This window comes from Schistocerca serialis, chromosome 1, assembly GCF_023864345.2.
Source record: "Schistocerca serialis cubense isolate TAMUIC-IGC-003099 chromosome 1, iqSchSeri2.2, whole genome shotgun sequence".
Classification (NCBI taxonomy): Eukaryota; Metazoa; Arthropoda; class Insecta; order Orthoptera; family Acrididae; genus Schistocerca; species Schistocerca serialis.
Window position 1 is genome coordinate 327,349,304 of NC_064638.1, and position 22,618 is coordinate 327,371,921.

Below are 22,618 nucleotides of genomic sequence, written 5' to 3' on the forward strand. Positions count from 1 at the left end.
GCTTTCGCCTATACTTAAAATTTTAATTACTCTTCAGGGTTTATTTCAAGCGTGTGGTAATTTCTCTGTTATTAACTTTTGTTAAAAAAATGGATAACATGTCATTTTATGAAAATTTATTTTGATATTCGGGACTAGGGCATATGGAAGCAAGCAATTTCATTTTGAAATAGTTTTGCTCACACCAACTGACTACATAGTTGTGTCCAACGAACATGCTTGTAGTCTTTGTTGACGTACGAAACATGCCGGGAAAAGCCGTACAACAGTAGCAGGATCAACTCTCGAGAACGTAAATTTGTTGTAATTTCTGTGTTCGTGTCCCGTAAGTATAAAAGTTGAGTAGCTGTAAGGGTGCCTTTAGTACAAGTATCGTAATATTAACCACCACTTTATTTAGCTAACAATCTGATTTATGAATTACCTGTCTGGATTACGCAACGACTGGAATGGAAGGAAACCCGAATGTATTGGCCTATGTACTTAACCTTTCCCTGTTACCCGTTGCTCGCCACCCCATATATTTTCATCCCTTAGTCTCAGACTGAAAATTCTGGAAATGAATGTAACTGAGGAAAAAGTCTTCGACTTTTATCACTTCGGCCTTCCTTGTTATCGGAAGTTAGTCAGAAACGTGAATTAACTTATACTGATGGTGTGTGAAAATCTAGTGACGTAAAACTGATGATTTGATGGCTTTTAGTATTTTATCATAAACTCGAATCCATTTTAAGTCCAGTATTTCAGTCTCAGGTGTGTGATTGACATACGGCATTCAACTTAAAACGGTAGGCTGTATGATATTGCGGACAAGTAGTGCTTAATATCTGCGGTCGTTTAGGGAATCGGAATATAACAATAACTCCCCACAGCCAAGCACTGTTTCGTCTATATAGGGTTTACTAGTTGTTATGGAAAGTTCAAGAACTAGCTTGTATGGTAAAATATTTTCTCGCTACCCTGATGTATAACATATCTCCCACATTCCAGTTAATCACCAACTGTTAATTTCCATATTTACCAACTTTTTCATAATTGTTAAGTTTTGTTGTCACCCAGTCAATGTCAAGTGTTTTGTTGTTTCTCCCTGCAGTACAGCATTCTCTGGGCCCCAAAGACAGCGTTGCTGCTGTTATTTAATAATTGGTTTTAACATACTATCTTGTAACTTTCCCAGCAACAAAACTGTAGAAGGTCTCTCAGCAAAATGTCAAGACTTTATTTGGAGGATAAAGTGTTAGATGTTTACAAATTGTTGAATTATGAATAACTATCAATCTTTACATTCAAAAACAGGAGTATTAATAAATATCAGCAAATTACAGATAAAAGTTTGAGTCAGTTTCAGGTATATGTCAGAGGGTTGCTAAGTAAAATAGGCCCTTACATCATAAGTGTTCCTCAAAGTAGAAATAAATGAAAGCTTAATTCTTTGATTGATGGTATTTAATATTAAATGAAGGTGTCTTCCGTTACAGGCAACCACATACATCATACAAGCACATATCAAAACATAGAGAGGTAGGTGAAATACACAATATATACTGCATTTCTTACCACTTACCCCAGTCACCTTACTATCCCTTCCACTCGTCATGGCCCACCTTAAGTCTGTCTCATACTGAAGCTCTTGAAACTAATTAAAGTGGAAATCACTGTATTTCAGTATTGTTTTACATAAAAAACAGAATCCTTTCATCTACTCATTTAGTTAATTTGAGATTAAGAAATTTTTCTATTAACTTAAGAAAGATATTTCTGTGATTGTTCCTGTCTGAAACTAGTGTAGTTGCTATATGGTTTTGTATTAATTCACATTGCATCGGTTCTCCGAGACATATGAAATGCTTGTTATTATGGTTTTATAATATAATTGTTTATGCATATTTGCTGATTTGGTGCTATATGGACCCATCGTTATTTACTGAATGTAAAATTGTGAATGTGCTTTGTATTGATTTTTACCATAGTGCAATTATGGCATTAACATTCTTCCTGCAGCGTAATTCAGGAAAGGCTAAAGTCTAGATCAGGGCCAGCGGCAGTTACAGCAGTGATTGTCTACTGCTCATAGGTTAGCAATGCTTCAGTTTCACGTAGCCAGTGGGAAGATTTTGACATAATTGGTGAGAGGCAAGAACAGAGGCAGCGTATTTCTAACACTGGATTGGAAACCATTGCCTTATTTGCTGTTTTTCGATGCATTAGAGAGTTTTGAGAGAGATATTTTGTATTCATGACAGCAAGTGCTATTACATGGATTGACTTAAGAGTGATTTAGTTCTGCGCAGTGATGTAGTCCATTGGTTGTCTTGTGAACTAACTGTACAGACACAAAAATGTATCAAACATGGTTGTAAAATGATTCTTAAAGAATCGAAGGTTTGTGTGGGTGGAATCATCTGGAAGTGGAGCAAAAGCCGCCACTTTGAGATAGTGGATCAATGTTTTTTATTTCAGTCATGGGAGAAGGTAAGTGGATCAGTGTTTATCAGTAATAAACAGTGAAACACCTCCTGCCCCCCATGATTTTTAATTGCAACACTGATCCACTTATCAGTGTGCTTGTGCAGATCAGTCGCATAGCAATACAGAGCAGAGAAATATTTCAGTGCTTTTTCGAATATATCATAAGTTGTTCCGCTGTCCTTGGTTTGCAGATACTAGCACAGTTTAAATAGCTGCAGCTCAAACAAGGAACAATTAAATTTATAATACTCATTTACAGCAATCTTTCACCCTTTCTTCCAAATGTATTACTTCGAAACACGTCGTCTGCCTGCTGCTCTCTCATTGGCTGTGTCACACATACAGCTGACACACTTGCTTTTGTTCTCATCATACCTCACGGCAAGTGCTGACAACATTCCTGCACGAAACACGTAAGTATGCCACTGGCCCTATTCTAGACTTTTACCAACAGGAGACGTAGTTTTTGCATTCAGAAAATGTAACTTGATTTTTATGTTTGTGTTGAAAATACTGTTAAAATACCTCACATTTTTTACTTATTTATTTTTTCTTTCCTACATTAGTCTCTCTCTGAAAAAAATAATTTGTATTTATATGGCGTTAAAAATTCAATATGGGCAAGTGGGACCACTTTCAGTACTTAAACAATTGTTTCAGGGCTCCCATTTACAACATCTTGCCATCTGCCGGAAAACATGTCTCGATACCGTGAATGGGACCTTTCGTGCAAGGTGTACGTGGGTAACCTGGGGAGCAACACGTCGAAATATGAGTTAGAGACTGCCTTCAGCAAGTTTGGCCCGCTGAAAGATGTTTGGGTAGCAAGGAACCCACCTGGTTTTGCTTTTATTGAGTTTGCAGACCCTAGGGATGCAGAGGATGCAGTGCGAGCTCTGGACGGTACACGTCTGTGTGGCACACGTGTTCGTGTTGAGATGTCAACAGGGAGAAGTCGTGAGGGTGGCAGGAGGTCCTGGCGATCAAGATCTCGCTCTCCCCGTAGGAGGTCATATAGCAGATCGCGTTCTAGAAGCCGCTCTCCCCGTCGGTCTCGTTCACGATCTCTCTCAAGAGATAGGTACTGATATGAACAGATAAAATTACCTGAACTAAGTTTCATATTTTATATAGTAAGAAAAACAATGGTATATTTTATGCAGTTAATACTCTGCACTTTGTTGTCAGTAAGTGTGTAAAACCAAGTCATTTGTAGATTTTACTTTCATTTCTGTTCATTAAATTTTTGAAAAATTGTTGACCAAACATTTTAATAATGTATTGCGATTTTTCCATAATTATTTGATAAATAAACTTTCATATGCACCTACAGAAGTGTTTATTGTAAAACCTTGAAACCTTCGGTTCAGTTTCTCTCAAGTTTTAGTTGCACTTTATCAGACTGATATAAATTCATCTTGAACTTGTATATAGTGAAATGGAAGAAAGAAGAAATTGTGTGTGTAGCATCTCCTCAGATGTTTATAAATTCTGCTTCTTTCCTGTTTTTTGAAGTTTGCCTCATTTGTATGTATTATACAGATTGGCCTGAATGCTCTAAAGCGACATAAATATTTGTTGAGTGATACTCATATATGACAAGTCGCAATTATAAAATTTGTGTTAACTGACTAGCAATTATCCGGTATAAAGTCTGGCGATGAAAATGATTTCCGTAAACGCTGGCTTACAAATAATGGGGATTGGGGGTTTATCATGAATTGCACTAATGTGCATTTAACTCAGAATCTTTACTATTTTCCATGCAAGGAGATGAACTCAGACACTTGAATTTTGTAGATAATTTATCAGCAGTTATCAGAGTTCATCTCATGGCCTCCCTCCAGGTAGTCATTACCTCTTCTCTATACACTTACAAAACTTCACTGACACCTGTCTGCATACTTCATGAAACTAGTGTGTGTTGTTATGCACATTTCGGTGGCTCCGTTGGTTAAAGCACTGTCGACAAAAGAAAAATGCCTCGAGTTCTAACTACGGCCCAACACACAATTTCACTCTTGGCAGGAGATTTCATTGAGTATATGTGCACTTTATAGTGTTTGTGTTTGAATAGTAATTCTGTCAGTACAAAGTCCTTCAGGAATGTTTTTGGGCTGTCATAAATTATAACTATAATAAATAGCTTTTGTATAGTATCACAAATTTCATTTGTAATGTGCATCAACTGTCAAATGTATTTAATATTAGTCTTGTTTATCCAGCATCAATAAAAACATCTGCTTCCAATTTTTATAAAGTTAGACTGTAAATGAAGATAGCAAATACATGGCAAAACTTTTGCATTCTAAGAGATGCTCAATCCTATTTGCACTTGTGAGCAACTGGTCTTGTCCTGCTAACCAGTATCCAAGTAAGTATATATGTATGGTTATTTGTAGACTCTAAACAAGTATAAAGACCCTATTCATTCAACTGTGACAAATGGGATGAATAGTCCTTACCTTCAGAAGGTTAAGTCCAATTACAGTGAGTAGAAACACAGATTAATAATTAAATGTGGTAATACATTCATAGCATGGGATCTCACAAGGGGTATTCAGGTGACCATTTTGGAATTTAGTCATATTTGGTAAAGGGATACCTATGTGTCTTCATAGTAAACTGCCTAATAGTGCTGTCCCAACTCTAGCCATTTTCAATAAATTCAGGTTTGAAAACTTGTGTAAGTGTAGCTGGTCATTAGTAGGACACCAATTTCCCTATTTCAGAGACCTACTCAGTAATGAGTTGACTTACAGATCCCAATCTCCCCCTCTCCCCCCCCTCTCTCTCTCTCTCTCTCTCTCTCTCTCTCTCTCTCTCTCTCTCTCTCTCCCCCCCCCCCCCCCCCCCCTGTGTGTGTGTGTGTGTGTGTGTGTGTGTGTGTGTGTGTGTGTGTGTGTGTGTGTCCGTCACCTACTTTTCTTTTTTTAGACAAAGCTTAATTCTGATAACAGTAGAGACCTCAGTTTGTGCACTGTAACTCTTTAGCCTGTATTAAGTATAAATAATAATGAAAAGCATTTGGCAGTGTAATTGAATCACTGATTGGAAAAAGGAAGAAAGTCCAATCACCTCTGTTTAGAGAAAACTAAAAAAACTTGTTAAAACTTAGTTTTGTTCTTACAGTTTTGTGCTCCATTACAAACTTGTAGAACTAGGTTATCTGTACACAGTGATGAGTTGTTCCAGTGCAGTTGATAAATATTTTTGAAGCTATCCTGTTTGGAAGTTGGTGGACATTCGTCCGTTTTCCAATAAATTATCCTCTCATGGGGAGTTAGTAAAGAATGTAACAGTAACATAGGTTTACTCAGCTATTTATTTTTATTTTTGTTCTGACAATTTATTTAGTAAAAATCTTAAGAACAACAATGTACTGTGATAGAATATAAAAAAATTGTAACTAACAATATTCTTTAACACTTTAATCTTCACCAAATGTACTATGTTGTCTCTTTGGAAGTTCTAATCTTCTACATCAGACTGGAAATCATTATTTCCTGTGGGCCACTGAAGAATGTTGTTAAAAATGTCTTGATACTCTAATGGAATGTACTTCATTATTTTATTAAGCTCTTGCAGCTTCTGCGTATTTATAGGAATCTTACCATTGTATGCCGTAGTTCTGGGATAATCAGGTATTTATTTTCCTTTAAAAAGCCTGTGTGTATTGCAAAGCAGTCCATCTACCCATTCTGAACAAACATACTCTGGATTCTGATGCTTATAGGTCAAATGCCAAAATTTAGTAAGCGAAAAATCTTTCCTTTGCTTGACAATTTATGGCAATTGAAGATTTTTTTAAAGTGGTGTGGCCACCATTTCTTAAAGTCAATAATATCTTTATGTTCAATAATTTTGACTTGAAACGAATTCAGTGTTTTTCTTGAATTAACTATCATTTCAACGCACTGTTTGACAGAGGAGATTCTGTCTTGTTGTCATATGACTCTCTTTATTATGGCAAAATCCCTATCACATGGGAGGAAGGAGTGACCTCGAACAGGAAAATAATGCTGAATTATTTGAAATTTTCCTGTCATTGGAAAATACATCAGGTACCACACAACAGTATTGTTTTTGTTTTGCCCGCCACAAGAATCACTGAACACGTAGTTCTTTCAGTGAGTCAGGTAGTCCACTTACACAGTCACTGAGAAATGTGCACACTTCATTGAGACATCGATTGCCTTATCCTTCATGGTAGCAATAAAACTGTGCTCTATTGCCTTTCAGGTTATGGATTCCAAATACAAAAAGCCACGGTTTTCTTAAGTAGAGCATTTCCTGTACAGGAAGACAAGGAAGGGGAACATTTTGCATATAATCAGAACACCAGATCCTAGTGATCTAGCTCTCTTGCATCTTTCTTTGACATAGTCTTCTATATTTCTTACAGTGCCAGGCCAGATCTTCTATCATTCCTTCTAGCACACAGTTTTATCACCTCTTGTCGGTTTTTATAAAACTTGGATGCTCATCGCTTGTAACCCATCAGATCTGTGTCAGCCACTCATTTTGCAACTCCGTTCAAGAATGGAGATTTAATTTTGGCTAGAAGCTCCTCACACGCAGAATGTACATCTACTTGTGGACGACCGAATCTATAATGAAAATTTTCATTGAAGTTTTTGAGATGATATTCAAACTTCACCGTCAATTCTGGATTTTTGTCACAATACAAGTCGTGCAGCTTTCTCATATTTATGTTGGAATCCAAATATACAATACTTTTGCCACTGTAGTGTGACTGGTGGGTTGGGGAAGATCAAATATGAGCATCAATCTTAGCAATGACATCAGCTCCAGCTATATTTCCCCTGTTAACATTCTTTCCTCTATGTTCATCTGGAGACTGTCCATTAACAAGGATGATGTTAAGTGTACAACAGTCTTATCACTCACAGCATGCAAACTGCAAAATGCTTTGCGACATACCTGTATCCTTTCGGTCTGTTTCATATCAAAGAATCTGTATGTACCTCCTTTCTTCACAAATGTTGGATTTTCTTTTCTGCTCCTTCTCCTTTGTATAGGTGAATCCTCTATCAGTCCCATTAAATACAGATCTTCCCCCCTCTTAGTTTTACCATCATTAAATCTCCTAATTATTTCCATTTGATCCTCATCTTTGAAATGTTCAAAACAGACTTTGGATCAACTGCAACAAAACAAAATGTTTGAGCAAGCTACAATATACTTCACTTAGATATTTAGCAGTAAAATGAAGACAAACATCACAGGAAAACATTTATATAAAACTTACTTGCATGGTGGACCAGACCATTCTGCGGGCACAAGTAATCCATTAGAGGTTATGTATTCCTGACCTAGTGATCTAGCTCTCTTGCATCTTTCATTGACATAGTCTTCTATATTTCTTACATCTTTTTCTTCTCCTGTGTACTTTTTCAATTTCAGAGTCACTTTAACTCATCATGCTACAGGTCTACAAATAGCAACTTACATAAACACACTGACAATAATATGGGACAGTAAAACTGAAACAATGTGTTTAAATGCCACTTTGTAGCATTGTTGTAACATTCTTTGCCTGATATCTGGTGATGCTGCTTACACTGGTGAGTGGAAAACAGAAGAATGTCTGGACATTCTTTACTATTCCACTAACTACAAACTTTAAAATGCTGTACTATTTGTATTAGTACTGATTTTTTCTTCCCATTGCCACTCATCGATGAGTAGACAGCTCAAAAATTAAATGTAAACACATCAAAAAAAGTTTTCAATCACCTTGGTTCCGAGAGTTCCGGAACCTGTACAGAAAATTGGAGTAGAGATCAACATAAACATCATTTCCACCCTTTTTATTGCTCCTGAAAACCACACATTGCATGCTGTACCACCATACAGCGAGACCTACAGAGATGGTGGTCCAGATTGCTGTACACACTGGTACCTCCAATACGCAGTAGCATGTCCTCTTGCACTGATGCATGCCTGTATTTGTCGTGGCATACTATCCACAAGTTCATCAAGGCACTGTTGGTCCAGATTGTCCCACTCCTCAACGAAGATTCTGTGTAGATCTATCAGAATGGTTAGTGGGTCATGTCGCACGTAAACAACCCTTTTCAATCTATCCCAGGCGTGTTCGATAGGGTTCATGTCTGGAGAACATGCTGGCCACTCTAGTTCTGCACTGTCGTTATCCTGTAGGAAGTCATTCACAAGATGTGCACGATGGGGGAACGAATTTTCGTCCACGGAGACGAATGCCTCGCCGATATGCAGCCGGTATGGTTGCCCTATGAGTCGGAGGATGGCATTCACATATTGTACAGCCGTTACTGCACCTTCCATCATCACAAGCGGCATACGTCGACCTCACATAATGCCACCCCAAAATAGCAGGGAACCTCCACCTTGCTGCACTCACTGAACAGTGTGTCTAAGGCGTTCAGCCTGACCAGATTGCCTCCAAAAACGTATCTGACGATTGTCTGGTTGAAGGCGTGTGCGACACTCATTGGTGAAGAGAACGTGATGCCAATCTTGAGCGGTCCATTGGGCATGTTGTTGGGCCCATCTGTATCGCACTGCATGGTGTCATGGTTGCAAAGATGTACATCGCCATGGACGTCGGGAGTGAAGTTGTGCATCATGCGGCCTATTAGGCACAGTTTGAGTCATAACACGACATCCTGCGGCTGCACAAAAAGCATTATTTAACGTGGTGGCGTTGCTGTCAGGGTTCCTCCGAGACATAATCCGCAGGCAGTAGTAGCTCTTCGGTGGCCTGAGCGAGGCGTGTCATCGACAGTTCCTGTCTCTCTCTATCTTCTCCACATCCGAACGTCATCACTTTGGTTCACTCAGAGATGCCTGGACACTTCGCTTGTTAACAGCCCTTCCTGGCACAGAGTAACAATGCGGACACTATCGAACCGTGGTGTTGACCATCTAGGCATGATTGATCTACAGACAACACGAGCCGTGTTCCTCCTTTCTGGTAGAATGAGTGGAACTGATCGGCTGTCATACCCTCTCCATCTAATAGGTGCTGCACATACATGGTTGTTTACATCTTTGGGTGGGTTTAGTGACATCTTTGAACAAAGTGACTGTGTCTGTAATACAATATCCACAGTCAACGTCTGTCTGGGAACCAGGGTGATGCAAAACTCGTTTTGATTTGTGTATATCTCAGATTATTTCGAAAGTAAAAAAAAAAAGGACTTGCTTCCTTTTTCCAGTCAGTGATTAAATTATTAGTTCTTACCTTCAGTTAAAGACAACTCCATCCAAAAAAGTGTCAAATTTGACAAACTTCAAAGTCTTGGGTGGGTACATAGACAGTGAATTTCAACTTGACTTTTTGCTGAAGTGTGTACGTCAGTGGTACCACTCTTAGGTGCAAAGAATAATATCCTAACTAAATTTATTCAGTGGCAAAGAACAAACTGAAAACATCACTTACACATACCATTCACATTCAACACTACAGGTAATTAAAATCTGTGTGTCTTGCATGGAAAATTGTTGCTAAAATATTTTTGTTTGACATGTAAATCAGAATGATACAGGCAAGACCTTGACACAGTTATCATTTGTTTCAGCTTGGGTGCACAAATAAGGTGATATATCCTTATTCTGTTACTGTAAATTTGAAAGATAACTTCTGTGAAACAAAAGAAAAGGTGCAAGCAATACGAGACATCAATAACTTTTTTTAAATGTATATTGGTATATACTGCTTGATTTATGAAAGAAGAGGTTCCGGTACTGTGACAGTCGGGGGGGTTGTAATTTAGACTTCTTAAATTACTATTTTAATGCTTTCCTGCACATTTTAACAGTAAAAATACAAAATTTGTTTTGGTAAATAGTTCTGTCATACGACATCTCATAATTTGCAGGTCTTTTTTTTCCCAGACACTAATCTTCCGTAAAGGTCAGTGTCGTAAACAAATTCAGTTGTAAAGTAAAAAATTGTTTTTTTAAAACTCTTCAACCTTGCACATAACTTTGTTTTCCATTACATTTTGATCCAAAAACGAAATGAGTTCATGTAAAGGTGAGAGAGAAAAATTTTTCACAGCACCTTCTGTCAAATGGTTCCTAAATCTCTCTTACCATTATATAATCTATCTGATACCTTCTAGTATCTCCAGGATTCTTCCATGTATACAGCCTTCTTTTATGATTCTTGAACCAAGTGTTAGCTATGATTAAGTTATGCTCTGTGCAAAATTCTACCAGATGGTTTCCTCTATCATCTCTCTCCCCCAATCCATATTCACCCACTATGTTTCCTTCTCTCCCTTTTCCTACTCTCGCATTCCAGTCACGCATGACATTGTAAGACATTTCCAGGGGCAGATGTGGACTCTGACCACAATCTATTGGTTATGAACTGTAGATTAAAAATGAAGAAACTGCAAAAAGGTGGGAATTTAAGGAGATGGGACCTGGATAAACTGAAAGAACCAGAGGTTGTACAGAGTTTCAGGGAGAGCATAAGGGAACAATTGACAGGAATAGGGGAAAGAAATACAGTAGAAGAAGAATGGGTAGCTTTGAGAGATGAAGTAGTGAAGGCAGTAGAGGATCAAGTAGGTAAAAAGACAAGGGCTAGTAGAAATCCTTGGGTAACAGAAACAATATTGAATTTAATTGAGTAAAGGAGAAAATATAAAAATGCAGTAAATGAAGCAGGCAAAAAGGAATACAAACGTCTCAAAAATGAGATCGATAGGAAGTGCGAAATGGCTAAGCAGGGATGGCTAGAGGACAAATGTAAGGATGTAGAGGCTTATCTCGCTAGGGGTAAGATAGACACTGCCTACAGGAAAATAAATGAGACCTTTGGAGAAAAGAGGACCACTTGTATGAATATCAAGAGCTCAGATGGAAACCCAGTTCTAAGCAAAGAAAGAAAAGCAGAAAGGTGGAAGGAGTATATAGAGGGTCTATACAAGGGCGATGTACTTGAGGACAATATTATGGAAATGGAAGAGGATGTAGATGAAGATGAAATGCGAGATCCGATACTGCGTGAAGAGTTTGACAGAGCACTGAAAGACCTGAGTCGAAACAAGGCCCCAGGAGTAGACAACATTCCATTAGAACTACTGACAGCCTTGGGAGAGCCAGGCCTAAGAAAACTTACCATCTGGTGAACAAGATGTATGAGACAGGTGAAATACCCTCAGACTTCATAAAGAATATAATTATTCCAATCCCAAAGAAAGCAGGTGCTGACAGATGTGAAAATTACCGAACTATCAGTTTAATAAGTCACAGCTGCAAAATTCTATTGCGAATTCTTTACAGACGAATGGAAAAACGTAGAAGCCGACCTCGTGGAAGATCAGTTTGGATTCCTCAGAAATGTTGGAACACGTGAGGCAATACTGACCCTACGACTTATTTTAGAAAATAGATTAAGGAAAGGCAAACCTACGTTTCTAGCATTTGTAGACTTAGACAAAGCTTTTGACAATGTTGACTGGAATACTCTCTTTCACATTCTGAAGGTGGCAGGGGTAAAATACAGGGAGCGAAAGGCTATTTACAATTTGTACAGAAACCAGATGGCAGTTATAAGAGTCGAGGGGCATGAAAGGGAAGCAGTGGTTGGGAAGGGAGTGAGACAGGGTTGTAGCCTGTCCCCGATGTTATTTAATCTGTATATTGAGCAAGCAGTAAAGGAAACAAAAGAAAAATTCGGAGTAGGTATTCAAATCCATGGAGAAGAAATAAAAACTTTGAGGTTCGCCGATGACATTGTAATTCTGTCAGAGACAGCAAAGGACTTGGAAGAGCAGTTGAACGGAATGGACAGTGTCTTGAAAGGAGGGTACAAGATGAACATCAACAAAAGCAAAACAAGGATAATGGAATGTAGTCGAATTAAGTCGGCTGATGTTGAGGGAATTAGATTAGGAAATGAGACACTTAAAGTAGTAAAGGAGTTTTGCTATTTGGGGAGCAAAATAATTGTTGATGGTCGAAGTGGAGAGGATATAAAATGTAGACTGGCAATGGCAAGGAAAGCGTTTCTGAAGAAGAGAAATTTGTTAACATCAAGTATAGATTTAAGTGTCAGGAAGTCGTTTCTGAAAGTATTTGTATGGAGTGTAGCCATGTATGGAAGTGAAACATGGACGATAAATAGTTTGGACAAGAAGAGATTAGAAGCTTTCGAAATGTGGTGCTACAGAAGAATGCTGAAGATTAGATGGGTAGATCACATAACTAATGATGAGGTATTGAACAGAATTGGGAGAAGAGGAGTTTGTGGCACAACTTGACAAGAAGAAGGGACCGGTTGGTAGGACATGTTCTGAGGCATCAAGGGATCATAAATTTAGCATTGGAGGGTAGCGTGGAGGATAAAAATCGTAGAGGGAGACCAAGAGATGAATACACTAAGCAGATTCAAAAGGATGTAGGTTGCAGCAAGTACTGAGAGATGAAGAAGCTTGCAAAGGATAGAGTAGCATGGAGAGCTGCATCAAACCAGTCTCAGGACTGAAGACAACAGCAACAACAACTGTCAAATGTGCTTTGTAACAATGGGACATCCACCTTGGAGAAGGGTACCTAAACATAATCATTCCTACTGGGACATGAAAGGAATTGTGATTTAGCGGTAGCTTGCAGTTAATCTCAACGTCTTTAAATTAACGTGTGGGAAATGTGCCCTATGTACCAGTTTTCATAGTATCTGAAAGTGACATACTGCCCGATATGCAGCGGTTCCTACAAGGCATTTTCATGAGTTCCCATTGCAAGAATGCTCCCATCTGCATCTGTTGAATATCTCTTCACTAGAAATGCATTATGTGATTGTGTTCTTGGAAGTGTCCTTACTGTACTCTTCCTGTGTTCTAAGAAACCTACAAACTATTTGATCTGCAAAAAAACAAAGAATGGATTGACACCCTGTATTGTGTGGAGTGTCAATGTGAAAGGTGCATCCATTTTTCTGATGTAATGGAGTTCCTCAGTCAGAAATGTGACATTCAATTCACAGTCAACAGATTCAAGTTTTATCACTTGCTTCATCTTCATGAAGTATTTTCAGAGTAGTATCTGTTGTTAGTGTTACAGAGCATGTGGTGTATGTATCGAGAAAAGTTAACAGGAGTAGTCGTGTAATTTCTGCTCAGAACACAGGAGTGGTCAAAAGATGTTACCTAAAATTTTGAAACAAAATGTATTGATACTTTACAGCAACAATATTTTTTCAAGACTTCATACAGGAAAGGAAAGATTGTTTCCGTCTTGGTAAATAACAAGGTTCACATGCAAAACAAGATTTATTTTAGTTAATCTGAAATAGTTGTGCACAGAGTACTCAGTGAAATATAGAGCATTAATATGTTCTTTGTTTCTTCATAGAAGATCAAATTTACGATGGTTTCGTGGAACACAGGTACAGCATTATATACAGACAGTTCCAGGGACATGATAGTACCATTCATTCCTAGTCCCTACTGGAACATCTTTCTAATGAAGAGACTTCCAGCAGATGCAGATGGGAGCAATCTTGCTGTCGAAGTTCTTCAAAATGCTTTGTGGGAGCAGCTGCAAGTCGGGCAGTATGTGGCTTTCAAATATGATGAAAACTGGTACATAGGACACATTTCCGAGGCATCACATGAATTTAAAGATGTTAAGATCAACTACGTGTTTGGGTCCCCTTCTCAAGTGTTATATGTGAGGTGGATGGTCCCATTATTACAGAGTCACATTGCACCATTGTATAAACTTGAGCATAAGTGCTGTAAAAAAATCGTATCGCTCACCATTATGTGAACTCATTTGTTTTTGGATCAAGATGTCCTGGAAAACAGTTAAATGCAATATGGAAGAGTTATTAAAAACAATTTTGTTCATTATAATTATACAACCATCTATGTAAATATAAAAATTCTACAAAGAAGAGTTTATGAAACTGTTCTTTGCAGAATTTTTATATTAGTATATACTGTTGTAAATTTAAAAAGTTATTAACGACTCTCATTATTGCTTGCACCATTTCTTCTGTTTAACTGAAATTATCTTTCTAATTTACAGTAACAGAACAAGGATATATTACCTCATTTGTGCACCTAATCTGCCTCTTATAATTCTTTAGACTGAAAAGACATTTAACACTGAAATACAACAACTACCCCAAGATAAATGATTGATTACTGTTGTCAGGCCTTGCCTGTCTACAGTTCTGACCTACATGTCAACCACAAACACTTTAGCAACAGTTTTTCAAGGAATACATGGTTTTTATTTAGCAATTCTCGGTAGCAGTGAATGTGGATGGCAGGTGTAAGTGGCATTTTCCTTCTGTTCTTTGTTAGTAAATAAAGTTAATTAGTGTATTATTCTTTGCACTTACGGTTGTTACCAGATGTGTAAATATTGCAACAAAAAGTCAAGATGAGATTCAGTTGTCTGCGTACACTCCCAGGACTTTGAGGTTAATAAAATTGTGATGGAGTTGTCTTTGAAGTGAAGGTAAGAACTATTAATTGCAGTGCCAAATGCTTTTCATTATTACACAAAATAAAATTTACTGCTTCCTTGTGCAAATCTACAATTCTTAAAAAAAGTAAATAAATAAATAAATCACACATTTAAAGCACAACATGGAAAACATGTTTCTCAACATTTTTTTGTACAAAATCTAAATGATGTATCTTACTTTTTATACATTAGATCATCTTAGTGGCCTACATACTAGGTGCATACAAAAATTGGGGTCTGTAGGTTAACGCATTACAGAGTGGTAAGTAGGTGCCTGAATAGGGAAATTGATGCCTGACAAATTACCAGTAACACACCCTTGATTTTTCAAACCTGAATTTATCAAAAATGGTTGGAATTAGGCCAGTGTAATTAGGCAGTTTTTTTTTATGTTAAAACATGCAGGTAACCGTGTACCAATTATGTCTAAATTCCGAAGTGGTCAGCATAGGATTCACAAAAATATCTGTGACTTTACACAGAGTGACCCAATGGAACATTTTGGCAGAATGTAAGTAATTTAAGAACAACTCACTCAATTATTGAGTTTTCAATAAACAAAGTTTCTCTCTCTGTCTTTCTCTCTCTCTGTGCGTGTGCATGTGTGAGTGCGCTCAGGGTTGTGCGCGTGCATGCAGCTCCCCATAAATTATATACATAATTCATTATTAAAAGCATATAATTGGATAATATGTCAGAATATTACAGAACTACTTTATTTCATTCATTTACGTATTTTTATTGGCTGTGCAGGAAGTTGCACCTCATAAAAGTATGTAGGCAGCACCATCTTTGTTTGTAAATTTTACATATTTTATTAAAATTCATTATTGTAATTACAGATATCTAACATCCTACTTCTGACAGCACTGGCATCAGTACTGATACTAGAGCTGTAGAATCACATTATAAAGACAAACCTTGTGCTTACAGAACCGGTTTAGGCAAAAATAAATAAAATTTGACAAATGGTTACTTCCAGAACAGGGTGTTCCTTTGTTCAACAAAAGGGTAGAGAGAGTTGGAGAAAATTTGGAGAAAATAAGGGTGTGCAAAACTAAAATAGAAAAACTACCAAGGATCGAAGGTCAAAAAGAGGGATAAGAGGATGGGTTAAGAGATAGGAACAGTGAAAAGCCAGTGTCGTAGGAAATTTGAGACCTGGATAAGTTAGAATTGGCACAAAAGGTGCTAGATGCATCTAATTCAGGAAAGTTCAGAATTAAAAGGGAACATAAGGAAAAGTGGACAGCAATGGAGCAAAGACAGTCAGAATGAACAAGAAAATTCAAGTAATTGGTAGATATCTAGGACAGGTGGGTCAGTCATTAGACAGCTAAGTATTTGCTTAAAAGGGAAGGGCAGAGTTTAACAGTGCATAGAGGTAATTAGACAGACATTTAGAGTTGAATGGGAAAAAAGTCTGTGCTATTTTACAAGAAATTATCTCATTGTTCCCTCGCTCACAAATTGAGTGCTGGAAGGAAAAATTCAAATTTCTTCTTTCATGAAAGCAGACGCTAAGGCCGTGACTGTTGCAGAACAAGCTCTGTTGTGGTACAATAGACACTTGGTGTATTCATCATCGCTGCTAATTTAGTGGCTGCCACGAGAAGATAAAATGCTACTCAGAGTTTCTGAGACTTTGAATATACTAACTAAGCAATTACATTAGTAGGTTTTAAATGCCTTTCCAAAGGGAACTAAGCATTAGCGTGAAATGCTTTCATGCTCTAAAGAAAGTAACTTACAACCATCAATTTCATGAGAAGATTTTTGCGAATAATTTTAAACTAGGCATGAACCTTAGTGAAACGTGATGGACACACAATTTTAACATCACGTAAAATTTCTAAAATTATGGGTAAACTGTGAGAATTGATCTACGAGGATGGCAGACAGGCATTTATTGATGTCTGTAATGTATGGGACACACTAACACAAACTAAATGATTATGGATATGATGTAAAATCTAACAAAGTTCATTTCTTATTGTTTGAGATTCTATTTACAAGACTATTTACTTCGTGTGCAGTTCCATTGTCTGTGTTTCTGTGCATGTGTACCATTATGATCTGGAAGTAAAACAGCAATGTTCATAATGGAATATATTTTGAGTGAGGTGGTGTAATAATTAGCTCATGACTTTTGTTCAGGGGTATCAGATTCCAAATCAGTCATGAGGTTTTCTATGATGTCCCTAAATTGCTTAAAAGACAAAAGTAAGGGTGGTTCCTTGATAGAGAATACACCCAATTTCCTTCTCTTGTTCGATCTGTTATAAGATTATTGTGTAGAGAATGTGAAGTTTCAGTGTTTCTTCCTTCACATACATATTTGAGGGTATTGGGGGTAAATGTGCAAACTGCTTTGAGGGGTCATAAATGAAGACCCTGCATCCGGCTGAAATACCCATGCATGCCCAACTCAGTAGGAACTTTTGTGTTAAAAACAAAAGATGACCTGGACTGCTTCCCCACCTGCAAAGTGCTTAATGTATTATCGCTGAAACACAAGATCAGCATTGCAGCTCAGCTACTGAAATATTTTTAGTGAGGTTGCAACTCCCTACATGGAATGGAACACAAACTGTATAACACAAGGTATCTGCCCCATGAACCATGAACATTGATGTCGGTGGGGTGGCTTCCATGTCTCAGTGATACAAATAGCCACATTGTAGGTCCCGTAGCGGATGGGTATCTGTTGACAGGCCGGACAGACATGTGGTTTCCAAAGAGAGACAGCAGCCTTTACAGTAGTTTCACGAGCAACACTCTCAATGATTGATCTGGCCCTGAACATCAACCAATATGGCCTTGCTGTGCTCTCACAGCGAATGGCTGAAAGCCTCCACCGCATGGTTAAATGATGATGGCATCATTTTAGGTAAAGTATTCTGGAGGTAAAATAGTCCCCCTTCGGATCTCCGGGTGGGGATTATTTAGATGGATGTTGTCATCAGGAGGATCCTATGGATCATGGCATGGAATGTTAGATCCCTTAATCGCACAGGTAGGTTAGAAGATTTAGGGTGAAGTTAAATATAGAGGGAATCAGTGAAGTTCGGTGGCAGGAGGAACAGGGCTTCTAGACAGGTGAATATGCGGTTATAAGTATAAAATCAAATGGGGGTAATGCAGTAGCAGGCTTAATAATGAATAAGAAAATAGGAATATGGGTAAACTACTATGAACATCATTGTAAACGCATTATTGTAGCCAAGATAGACGCAAAGCCAACACCCACAACAGTAGTACAAGATTATATGCCAACTAGCTCTGCAGGTGATGAAGAGATTGAAGTAATGTATAAGGGGATAAAATAAATTATTGAGATACTTAAAGGAGGTGAAAATTTAATTGTGATGGGGAGCACAAATTAGAGAGTAGAAAAAGGAAAAGAAGGAAAAGTAGTAGGTGAACATCGACTGTGGGAAAGGAATGAAAGAGGAAGGTACCTGGCAGAATTTTGTGGGGAGCGTAATTTAATCGTCGCTAAAACATGGTTTAAAAATCATGAAACAGGATTGTGTACATGAAAGAGACCTGGTGACACTGGAAGGCTTCAGATTGATTATATAATGGTAACACAGAGATTTTAAATTGTAGGACATTTCCAGGGACAGATGTGGACTCTGACCACAATGTATTGGTTATGAACTGTAGATTAAAGCTGAAGAAATTACTGAAAAAAGGTAGGAAACTGAGGAAATGGGATCTGGTAAGTTGAAAGAACCAGAGACAGTTGAAAGTTCCAGAGGGAACACTATTCAGCAGATGACTAGAACGAGAATGAACATGGTAGGAGACGAACGGGTAGCCTTAAGAGATGAAATAGTGAAGGCAGCAGAGGATTAAATAGGCAAAAAGACTGGACCTAGTAGAAATCATCCTATAACACAGGAGATTTTGAATTTAACAGATGAAAGGAGAAAAGTTAAAAATGTAGCAGGTGAAAGGGAATACAAACATCTAAAAAATGAGGTTGACCGGAAGTGCAAAATTAATAAGCAGGAATGGTTAGAGCATAAATATAAGGATTTAGAACAATATTTCACTAGGGAAAAGATAGATACCGTCTACTAGAAAATTAAAGTCTTCGGAGAAAAGAGAAGCAGCTACATTAATATGAAGAGATCAGATGGAAAACCAGTCTTAACCAAAGAAGGTAAAGGTGAAAGGAATTTATAGAGGGTCTATACTAGGGAGATGAACTTGAAAGCAATATTATAGAAAGGGAAAATGACATAGATAAGGATGAGATAGGAAATACGAAGAATTTGACTGTGTGTTGAAAGACCTAAGCCTAAACAAGGCCCTGGAAGTAGACTATGTTACATCCAAACCATTAATAGCCTTGGTAGAGCCAACCATTACAAAATTAGTCCATCTGGTGTGCAAGATGTGAGAGACAGCCGAAACACACTCAGACTTCAAGAAGAATGTAATAATTCCAATTCCAAAGAAAGCAGGCACTGACACGTGTGAAAATTACCAAAATGTCAGTTTAATAAGTCATGGTTGCAAAATAATAACTTGGATTCTTTACAGAAGAATGGAAAAATGTAGAAGCTGACCTCAGGGAAGAAGTGCATGAACACCCGAAGCATTACTGACCCTGTGACTTACCTAAGAGGATAGGTTAAGGAAAGACAAACCTACATTTGTAAACTTCAAGAAAGTTTTGACTGGAACATTCTCGTTCAAATTGTGAAGGGGACAGGTAAAATACAGGGATCAAAAGGCTATTTACAATTTGTACTGAAACCAGGTGGTGGTTATAAGAGATGGGGGGCATGAAAGGGAAGCAGTGGTTGAGAAGGGAGTGAGGCAGTTCTATAGCCTATCTCCTATGTTGTTCAATCTGTACACTGAGCAAGCAGCAAAGGAAACCAAACAAAAATTTGGAGTAGGAATTGAGATTCAGGGAGAAGAAGTAATGTTTGCCGGTGATGTTATAATTTTGTCAGAGACAGCAAAAGACTTAGAAGAGCAGTTGAACGGAATGGACAGTGTCTTAAAATGAGGATATAAGATGAACGTCAGCAAAGTCAAAACAAGGATAATGGAATGTAGTCACATTAAATCAGAAGATTCTGAAGGAAATCAGATTAGGAAATGAGACTTAAAGTGGTAGATGAGTTTTGCTATTTGGGTAGCAAAATAACTGATGATGGCTAAAGTAGAGAGGATGTAAGATGTAGATTGGAAATAACAAGAAAAGCGTTTATGAAGAAGAGAATTTGGTTAATATCAAAAATAAATTGTGTTAGGAAGTCTTCTCAAATGCATTTTGCCTGGTGTGTAGCCAAGTATCGAAGATAAATGTGGACGATAACCAATTTAGCTTAGAGAATACAAGCTTTTGGAAAGTGATGCTACAGACAAATGTTTAAGATTAGATAGGCAGTTCATGCAACTAATGTGGAATAGAGTTAATGAGAAAAGAAAAAAATAAATTTGTGACACAACCTTACTAGAAGAAGGGATCATCGATAGGACACATTCTGAGACATCAAGGGGATCACGAATTTTTTTTTTTTTTGTGTGTGTGTGTGTGTGTGTGTGTGTGTGTGTGTGTGTGTGTGTGTGTGTGAGAGAGAGAGAGAGAGAGATAGAGGGAGACCAAGAGATGAATGTAGTAAGCAGATTCAGAAGCGTGTGGATGGCAGAGGTTATTTGGAGATGAGGGGGCTTGTGCAGGATAGAGAGCATGAAAAGTTGCTTCAAACCACTCTTTGGAATGAAGACCACAACAATAGCATCTTCTAGAAAGTGCTTCAATTACAATAACAGCTATCAAGTCATTCGTGGAAGCTGTGTATACAATAATAAATCTTAGTTCTCCCCTCATTTTTTACTCTTGAGTCTGCATTCACCATTAGATTAGAAACAGATCAGGAAGGTGCAAGTCATGTCAGCAAAATTCATTTAATAGCTCACTCTAAAGTGGATTCTTGTAAACATAAAAGTTGAATTAATATTCCTTGATAGAAAAGAATCTACTCACCATGCAGCAGTAAACACCAACATTATAGGAAAAATTATTTAGAATGTTTGAAGTGCTGCAGCTACTCAACAGTATTTAGAATTTGAAAAATTTTCTAAGTCTCCATGTACACACATGACACTTATTTTCCAAGGTCAGAGTAACACAGTGATTGTGTCATTCCGTCATAACACACCTGTGGTTGGTGCGGACAGTGGATGAGACTTTCGCCCTCAACTTTCTAGTGGCTTCTTTCACCCAGAGAACTGCATCTGGAAACCAAATGACTCGTAGCACTCCCATTTGGGTCGCTGCTGTGACTTGATAATTTTTTAACATTTAAGTATCTTTTTCTGAGGAAAACCCAGTAAAAAGTATCATCTTCGATGAAAAGTATCATCCTAGCCTGTGAAACAAAGCCACAGGAATTTTTTAAAGATTGGACGTGGTCAAATGCAGGTGCTGAAAGATCTTACAAAACTTACATTCTGGCTGGAGGAACAACTTTACTCTGCTCCAAAATCGTACGGATTTGTGAATTTCTATATTGTATAATATATTTTAAAAATCTACGCTGAGGCCATAAAATGGAGGATAGTTGTTCTGAACATGTTTTTACAAAATTTAATGAAAAATAATTAATTTCATGACAATTTCCTCATATCGAAAGATATTTGTAAATGTGAATGGCGAATGCTTGCTGTATATGAAGTACACATTACTGTTGAACTGCAGCTCTCTAATGGCATTACATGCTGTCCATAAGCACATCGAGAAAACACCAGTATCTCCAAAAGTATATGTAACTTCCAGGATGTTTTGCATAATGTGCTTTCTGAATATGCTCTATGCATTGATAATGTTACATTTTCAACACAAGTTTTCTCTAAAACGATTTCAAAACATGCTGCGACATCACCATTAAGCTCTTGGCATTGAAAATGTATGGTGCAGTTGACTGTGTGTCTGAATACTGGTGGCAGCTGGGAGAAAGCCTTGCTTTCTTTCCTGCCTCCAACTTCAACCATTCACTGGCTGAGGGTGCAAGTACGACACATCAAATTCAAAGCACAGGGGTTCAATCTGCAGTTGGGCCAAGGATGTTTTCCTCTGTCACGTAAAACTTCTTTCACTTCTGAAAAAAAAAAAAAAAATATTAATTTGAAAAACGCGAAGCTGCACTATTTTTTCATATTAACCTGTAGGTCCCTCTGTAACTGATCATATGAGGTGTGTTCAAAAAGTAATGTGACTATATATTTTTATGGAAAAATATTTAGCTCTTCATCAATATTCATGTTGTCCCCTTCAAAGTAATCCCCCTCAGATACAATACAGTTGTGCCAATGATTCTTCCAATCCTTGAAGCACTTCTCATAATCACTTTTTGGTTCAGCCTTGAGTACTTCCAGCGATGCAGTTTTTATTTCCTCAATCGCTGAAAATCTTCATCCTTTTATAGGTTTCTTCAGTCTTGGGAACAGGAAAAAGTCGCAGTGGGCCAAATCCGGTGAATACGGTGGCTGAGGCATGATTGTCGTCTTGTTTTTGGCCAAAAAATCTCTCCCAAGCAACGATGAATGATCAGGTGCATTGTGGTGGTGCAAAAGCCATGAATTGTTTTCCACAATTCCGGACTTTTTTGCGTATTGCTTC

General features: G+C 37.8%; 1 protein-coding gene across 1 annotated transcript in view; it reads left to right on the top strand.

The window, feature by feature from the left end:
* The first annotated feature begins 132 nt into the window (after positions 1 to 132).
* Positions 133 to 22,618, top strand: part of LOC126469864 (COMM domain-containing protein 4) — a 555,575-nt gene continuing 533,089 nt past the window's right edge. The window contains exons 1-2 of the mRNA XM_050097178.1: positions 133 to 325; positions 1,479 to 1,521. The gene's annotated coding sequence lies outside the window, so the exon portion shown is untranslated. The remainder of the gene's footprint in view (positions 326 to 1,478; positions 1,522 to 22,618) is intronic.